This window comes from Ruditapes philippinarum, unplaced genomic scaffold (assembly GCF_026571515.1).
Source record: "Ruditapes philippinarum isolate M1 unplaced genomic scaffold, ASM2657151v2 ctg3322_1_1_1_1, whole genome shotgun sequence".
NCBI classification, from domain to species: Eukaryota; Metazoa; Mollusca; class Bivalvia; order Venerida; family Veneridae; genus Ruditapes; species Ruditapes philippinarum.
In genome coordinates this window covers 1-7760 of record NW_026859142.1, presented here as the reverse complement: position 1 = coordinate 7760, position 7760 = coordinate 1, and the positions used below count along the sequence as shown (strand labels likewise).

The 7760-nt window shown below is 29.8% G+C and overlaps 1 long non-coding RNA gene across 1 annotated transcript; it reads right to left on the bottom strand.

The window, feature by feature from the left end:
* Positions 1–214: 214 nt before the first annotated feature.
* LOC132755398 (uncharacterized) lies at positions 215–5103 on the bottom strand. Its single transcript, XR_009629202.1, has 3 exons — positions 4892–5103; positions 2166–2233; positions 215–1869 (listed from the first exon to the last, which is right to left on the bottom strand). It is a non-coding gene; the product is annotated as an uncharacterized LOC132755398 (long non-coding RNA).
* Between the last annotated feature and the right edge of the window lie 2657 nt (positions 5104–7760).

Here is a 7760-nt window from a genome sequence, read left to right as displayed (position 1 = left end):
ATTTTGTTTGGCCTGCTCAACCATTTTGTCAACTAGGCCTTTTATTAAACAAATAATTTCATAATTATATGATAAAACAAATCAACAATCTTCGAATGAAACATTCTTGTATCAGAAATAGTTGATTTTCAAATTCATGAGAGCAATAAATCTGTTATGTAACAATTCTACAATTATTTTATCAATACACTTAAGTGTAAAAAGGGAGAGTTCTTCATTTGAAAGTATTTAAAACAAGAACATATATAATACACATAATTTAACTACAGGAAAAGTGTGTATTAAATAATTATCAGCTGTTGTGTTTCTGTGCAGTTTAACTTGATTTTAAATGATAAATATAAACAAAATGTTTCATTTTTCTGTTTAAGACTAATATTTAATAATCTGATTACATGCCCATTCAATTTTGTAATTGTTCTGATGAAATATTTCTTGGAAACAGAAATAAATATAAAAAATAACAAGCAATTATCAAAGTATTGCAAATAATATAAAAGTCCCCTACTGGTAAGAACCCAAGCAACATTTTCAATTTAGCCATTGTGGAAGACATGAATCAACTTCAATCTTTGGATATTTGTTTATCTGTATCATAGTATTGTGTTAAGTGTCCATGACTTATGAGGAAATTATGTTTATACAACAAATCTTAAATCTCAAGTAGATACCATTTATAGAATTTAAGATGAAAAGTGAAAAATATAACAATTTTCAAATATATAAAAGTAAAGTTTATTTCTGTAACATAGTACTCCGGCCCAAAATACAACATAGACATTGCAATGGAAAGTACAATATACCATTAATAGTAACAAAGAAGAAAATTTTAAAAAAAAGTTAAAAATTAAAATTTAAGGATGATTATTCTGATTATTATAAAGGTGCTAGAATAATGGACCTAATGCCACATATGAAGTGGGTGTGATAAGAAACATATATTCAATGTTTGAAGTAGGTATGTTAAGAAATAAAGAAGTTATATAAAAAAAGCAACAACATTTTTTTAAGAAAATTGCAAGTTCAAGGGGGGTAAATCTAATAAATTTGGTGCTAAAGTTGTGAAGCTTGACATGCATATTTTCCATACGGTCATGATGCCATCTTTTTTATATTTATCTTTTTCATAAAAATGTTTTCTGTACTTCTGAGTAATCACAAATATTGTTATATTTGCCATATTTTAAGTCTTTTTGTGGCCATAGCAACCAAATTTTTCAACATAAGAAGAAAAGAAGATGTTCATAATTTCCAGACTGCTATTTAACTATATTTCAAGCTTCATTAAAGTATTCAGTACTTTTTGCATCACCACAGGATAAGGTTTCGTGGACGGATGGACGTACAGAAGGAAAGAGGGTAAACCTAGTCACATCTAGTTAAACTGATAAGGGACTAAAAAAAATATTTATGTTTCAAATAAAAATGTGTTAAAAACACCTAGCATTTCAAACTTCTTACACTCTGCCCATTTTCTATACCAAACAAAATGTTTTATTTTTGTATTGGCCCCATTTTCCTTATGTTTCTCAGCTGCCCTGTGGTAAAACATAATTTGGCAAAGCCGGTGATCTAATTTCAACAAGCTAATATAATAATGAATGTTTAATTAAATTTTTATCAAAACTGCTCAAGTTGATGGTCTTTACCGGAGTCATAAACAATGTCTTTATTGGTTCTATTTTATCTTTTTTGGCATGCAACACATCAATCAACATGCCAAATCTATCCGTCCCCCTCACGGCACTGCCAAGCACACAACTCTGTATTAATCAGTTGCCATAGATATAGAATGTTTAATGTCACATTATCAATTCACATGTAGATCCTCTATCAAATGTTAAACAACTTGTCCAGCAAGCATCAGTTCTGTAAATAAAATATTTTATTTATAATTTATAATGAATACTGTCTTTGGGAGAAACAATTTTAACTACTTACATATGTATAGTAGAATTTGAGTCTTTGTTACTAAAGTTATTTTTGCTACTCAAAGCATTATACAAATATACACATATCATATGGAAAAATCTGATGTCCTTTGCAGAATTCAAAAAACAGTGTTGAGGGGAAAATGTTGTTTTTTTCACTTGGCCACAAAAGCCCTATTCCTACTATTTAAAGTGATCAACAATTTTTCTTGAGTAATTGTCTTAAGAACTTACCTTGGTTTGATCTTGGATAATGTATGGGAGGAACTTCTATAGTAAGGCAACAACTGTTTCTTTGTGGCCTAGTAATCAACAAGATACAGATTTATTGCTAGTTTTTAGAATTTCAAAATACTATAGGAACTCAGGAATAGGACAGCATACTGCGGTGCATACTTTCTAACTTTTACAAGCTTTACTTTTTTTGTTTGTCTGACATTTGAATATATTTTCATATCATCCAATTGAATTGTCTTGAAGTAAGTAATCTCAATTTAAAATAATCTGCTAGTTTAAAAATAGGTGAAATCAAGAGCCATATAGAAAAAGGAACCATCAAATTTGGCCACTTTTTTAAGTAGCAAGTCTAAATGTTGAAATGATATTATATTCTTAGAGGTCATACACTCGGATAATATGAAGCATTTTTAAAAGCTGTTGCAGGATAGGAAATATAAACCGCAATTTGCGGTCCCATTCCCTGAGTTCCTTATAATAGAATATACATGAAAAAGAAATAATTATAAATATTTTTCTTTTAGGCTCTAAAACAGACACCTGCTTAATATTTTACTTATATCTTTAAAAATGTTTTTTGCAAACCTTAACCCCTGTAAAATACCGAGAATTTCTGCTCTAAAAGGAATGTAAGTTTGAATATAAAATCAATTTCCAGTTTAAATTCTAAAAATGAATTTTATTTTTTTTAAAAAATTATAAAAACGTTTCGATTTAAAAAGTCTTTCACAGGTATACTTTTTTTTCCCAGAAAATTTGCTTTCATTTTTCATATGACTTTAAAGGGCCCAATTAGTAAAAAATGAAAAAAACAAAAATTTTGGGCCCTATAAATTATTTTGGTAGGATCTTAATAAAAGATACAAAACACTGGTGAAGATGCAGTAAAAAGCAATATAAAATTAGAAAACCAGCATAAACTACATATTGACATGAAATAAGTTTTAAGTCATATTAAGCAAAAAATAGAAGGAATTTCTATCCTTAAAGCAGCTTGTCTCCAGATTTATGCCAATTTTCCATGAAAATGTATTTCAATGTAAAAAAGTATTAAGTGGACAAAGAGTGCAGACACTTACAATTCATGTAAATTACCAAAATAAGGACAAAATATGCAAAAATAGCTCTGAATGCTGCAAATTGTAAGCAACACAAAAGAAATATGGTGATAACTACAAGGAAATCAGTCCGTAATTGCACACATGTAAATTATTACTTGAATCGTGATGCTTTTACTTTTTTAAAAATTGTACTAAAAGCTTGATTTTAATTAAAAATATTGACTCATTTGGAGGCAAGTAGCTTTAAATATTAATTTAGAGAAAGGAAAATGCTGATTTATATTTTTTTTCAATATCATTTATCAGAATATCATTTTTCATAATTGATTCTGATTCCAAGATGTTCATGAAAAAGATTTAAGTAACATGTACACAAAGATTATTTTACACTACAAATTTTAGCCTTGATATTAAATTCAATCACAGAAATGATGGTTTAAATATGACGGCAAAATTGACAAAGATAAATCTAGCTGTCCTTGAAATGAATCTAGATCCATCTTTACTGGTAACATTTTCATTTGTAATTAAAGGGACTCCGACGTGAAGGGGCCGAAAATACTTTTCAAGATTTTTGTATAACTACATGTGTTACTCTGTTTTCAAGAAAACAATCAATTTCATTGTGCAAATTGGTCCAAAAAATGAAAACTGTTGCAACGCTTTTCACTCAAATCGGCCAAAAATGGCATAAAAAATCAATTATCAATTTAATACTGTGTGTATTTATTTATCATCTATTGTTTAGTTTCAAATTTAAGTGTACCAGTTGATGTAAGAAAGAATTTCATAATTTATTATTTAAGGCTATTGGACCTCAGTGGAGTGCCTTTAAGGTTAATCGAGCCTTTAAGGTTAATCATCATTTATATATGGTTGATAGTGAACAAAGTATATTGCTTATTTGAACCATTTAAAGTAAAATTCCTGGAACTTACCAGTACTTACTGGGTGTAAATTTTTTTATTATCTTTCTGGATTTAACTCTGACTTTAAGTAGTCTTACTTCAATGCTTTCCTGCCAAAAATTGTTTCAACATCAGCCAATATCGTAATAAATCAGTCATTTCAGGAACGTTATTTTTCAATTTTTTTGGTATCCAACAATGTTCAACCATTTATAACCAGAATTTAGTACATAGTGATAAAGGATGATTGTTTATAATCTATTGCTAAAGATTCTGAGAAAAATAGTTGGGTAAATAACCGATTTGCTACCATATTGGCCAATGTTAGAATTGTTTTGGCGGCAAAGCATAAAGTTAATACTACCCAAAACATGTTTTATGGCCACATCTTGGAGGTTGAACACCATAATGGGTATTCCTGGATAACTAACCAGTTTCTCAACAATTGAACCGACTACTAATCTCAAAAATGATTTCAGAATCAACAGTGAGAAATTATGCCATGCCATACGATGGAACCAGCGGCTCCTAGTGAGGATTACCAAAATGATGCTCTCCCTAATGAGCCAGACAAGCAGACAGACTTGGTGTCAACAGAATAAACATGGTCATGAACATTTGTGGGTCAAATTATTTATATGCAATTTCAAATGAAATGATTTTTGGTGTGTATGTCGATACACAACAAAATTTGTTATAAAAAAACATGTTCAATATTGTTGGGCAAAATTATTTTTTTTTTAATATTGCTTACATAATAAACTTGTCTTTCTTAAGAGAATCAAATAAATTCATAGCTTTTCCTTGCTGACATATTACATTCACTTCAATAACTGTGGTCAGATCTACAAATGTAAAAAGAACATAATTATCAATTAAAATGTAAAACAATTCAAATACAAGACTATTTTCTCCCCCTCTGCTTTTACCATGGCTTGGGACATGCTAGTAGTTAAAACTGCACACATCCGTGTATGTTTTAATTTTTGAATTCAGGATTTTTTTTTTTTATTATACATTTTTTCAATTTGAGTCAAAATTTGCTTTTTTTATGGCAAATAAATAGTATTCTCTATATTGATTTACTTATTTCACTCTAATATTAATTAAATATTACACACTGTTGCTTAATAAAAACTAAGACATAAATGGGAAACATCATCTTAATTCTGACTTTGTAAGTTTTCTAAAGAATATTAAATCTAAATATTTTTACTAAATCATTTAGACATATAATAAAATATTACACGTTGAAACAATATGAATCTGGGAGTGTGCTGTTTTAAAACTAGGCAGCATTGGGAGAAGTGTTGAGATTGTCAAAACCTTTGAAGCTCTGAAATGTTGAATGGATTTAAGTCAGTCACTGTACGTTGTAGGGTTGGTCACAGTTAGAATAGAATTCAGTATCTATTCTAGAAATTTAAAAGTATGGGTGAATCCCCCCCCCCATTAAAAAATAGGTTTGCAAAACAAAGGGTGCCAGTAAAAGAGTAATTGTGTAAAAAAATTCAATGTTGTTTATATCAAGCCAGAGCTAATCTTTTTATTTTTCTTAAAAAATAAAAAGGCAGCTAAATTGGGTTTTTATTCATAGAAACAAATCAGGGACGACTCAACTAGAATATGTCTGCAGCTATTTTTATCATATTACACATTATTATTAATATTGAGTTATGAGTAAGGGTTAGTGTTATGTGTTAGGGTTAGAGTTAGGATTATTGAACATGAATTTTGCTGCAAACAGATTCTAAAAGTGCCGTTATCATCTTTATAGAAAAAGGAGTTGTCATCGAAAAATATTGATTTTATTTAGCAAACGCCTCACAGTGATTACCTCCCTTGGCAGATTGTAATCACATATACTAACAAGGGGAGATCACTGTGTAGGAGATTGTTTATTTAGTACACAATTACCTCCCTTTGACTTCCCCGTGTTCATGTAAACAAAATAAGTTGTCTAGACCTTTATGCTTTTTGAGAAAACTGATGAATTTGGATGCAGGATTTCACACACGAGTTTTCAAAATGTGCGCAATCTTTGAAAAAATAGTGTGAATCCCGCATTAACAAGTCCTAGAATAGACACTGAGGTTTAAGTCACAAGTACACATCTCCCACCATTCAACAGCCGCCAAAGAGCTTCAATAAATGCCAAATGTCTCTGTCTGACCAATAACCGGAAAAAGTTTTGGTCTAAGGTTGCATAGGCCTAGTACTGGTAGTTAAAGTAAATCAGTCAAAAACCTTCCCCAATTAATAACTATTGGGAAAGCCATGACTGGTTCGTAAAGTCTTGTAAATTGGTCAATGTCATGATCAATGTCATTAGATCAAATATTTTGATGGAGAGGTTTGTCACAACTGGTATATGTCAATGACCATGTCAGTACCTACATAATTTTTGTCTGGAGGAAAACTTTGTACAGAAAAGAAAGTTTTGTAAAGATCGAGATAAAGTTAGATAAGAATAAAGTAGAAAATCTGTCATATCTGCACTTCCCCCTTTATTGCAGAACTATGATGGGGACGTGCAAACAATCAACAATCATGGATGCCAGGAGACCTGAAATTAACTTTCTACAGAAAGTTGATCTGTCTAGAAAGCCTGATGTTTTTATATATCTTTTTCATCTACATTTTCTCAACCAAATTATCTTCTTTTTATTCATTCGCTTTCCATACATGATGAACTGTTTTCACTGTCAAATTTCATTTCATTCAACTCTCCTCTAGTTCATTCCATTTCCTTGACTATTATTCAATTGTTTTCCATTCCAATCTCCATGTATTATCTCCCTTTCCATTTATTTTCATTCATTAATTTTTTCACTTTCACATCTCCATTTTTCAAAAATGTCTATTGCTGACCTCTTGAATGTAGTTACTTCATTTCTTTCATATTTCAACCAACACTTTCCTTTTTTCACTGCACTGACTAAAAATTTCATGCCCTTTTTCCATTCTCAAAACTTCACAATTTTTTCATTCTCATTTCTTTCCAGGCAATTCACTATACCCTGTTCTATTCATTTCACAATTTAACACTAACCGAAACATATAATTCATAATGGCATTTTATTTATGTCCCTCCCACCATGATAATAAATACAAATATTACACCTTTTCAATATTTTACCTCTCTGTTCTGTACTTGCCTCGTCTTTCACACTGCTGAGTGACTAAAAACATTGCAATTCTTACCGTCTTGTCTTGATAACTTGATGGAAATATCATTTAAGTACTCACCATTTAACAACTTATATTTTAAAAAGAGAAATACTAGTTATTGTACATTATACATTCTTTACAACTAATATATCCAAATAAATTATTTTAAGTGATAAATAGTTTACTATTAGATATGTTGCAAAATTCTATACTTATTAAAGTTTAAAGATATATCTATGAAAGGTCAGTGGTTCTTCTCGGTCGACAAGGAAATAGAAAAAAGTATAATTTAGTTACAACTTTTACACGGAATAAATGTTAATACATTTTGTAAATTATTTAAACTTTCTTACTATATAATGTAATCATTATCCCGTCAGCATTAACATATACACACACACTACACCATTTTCCGATGAACCATCAGATCTCCTAAAGAAAAATACAGAAGA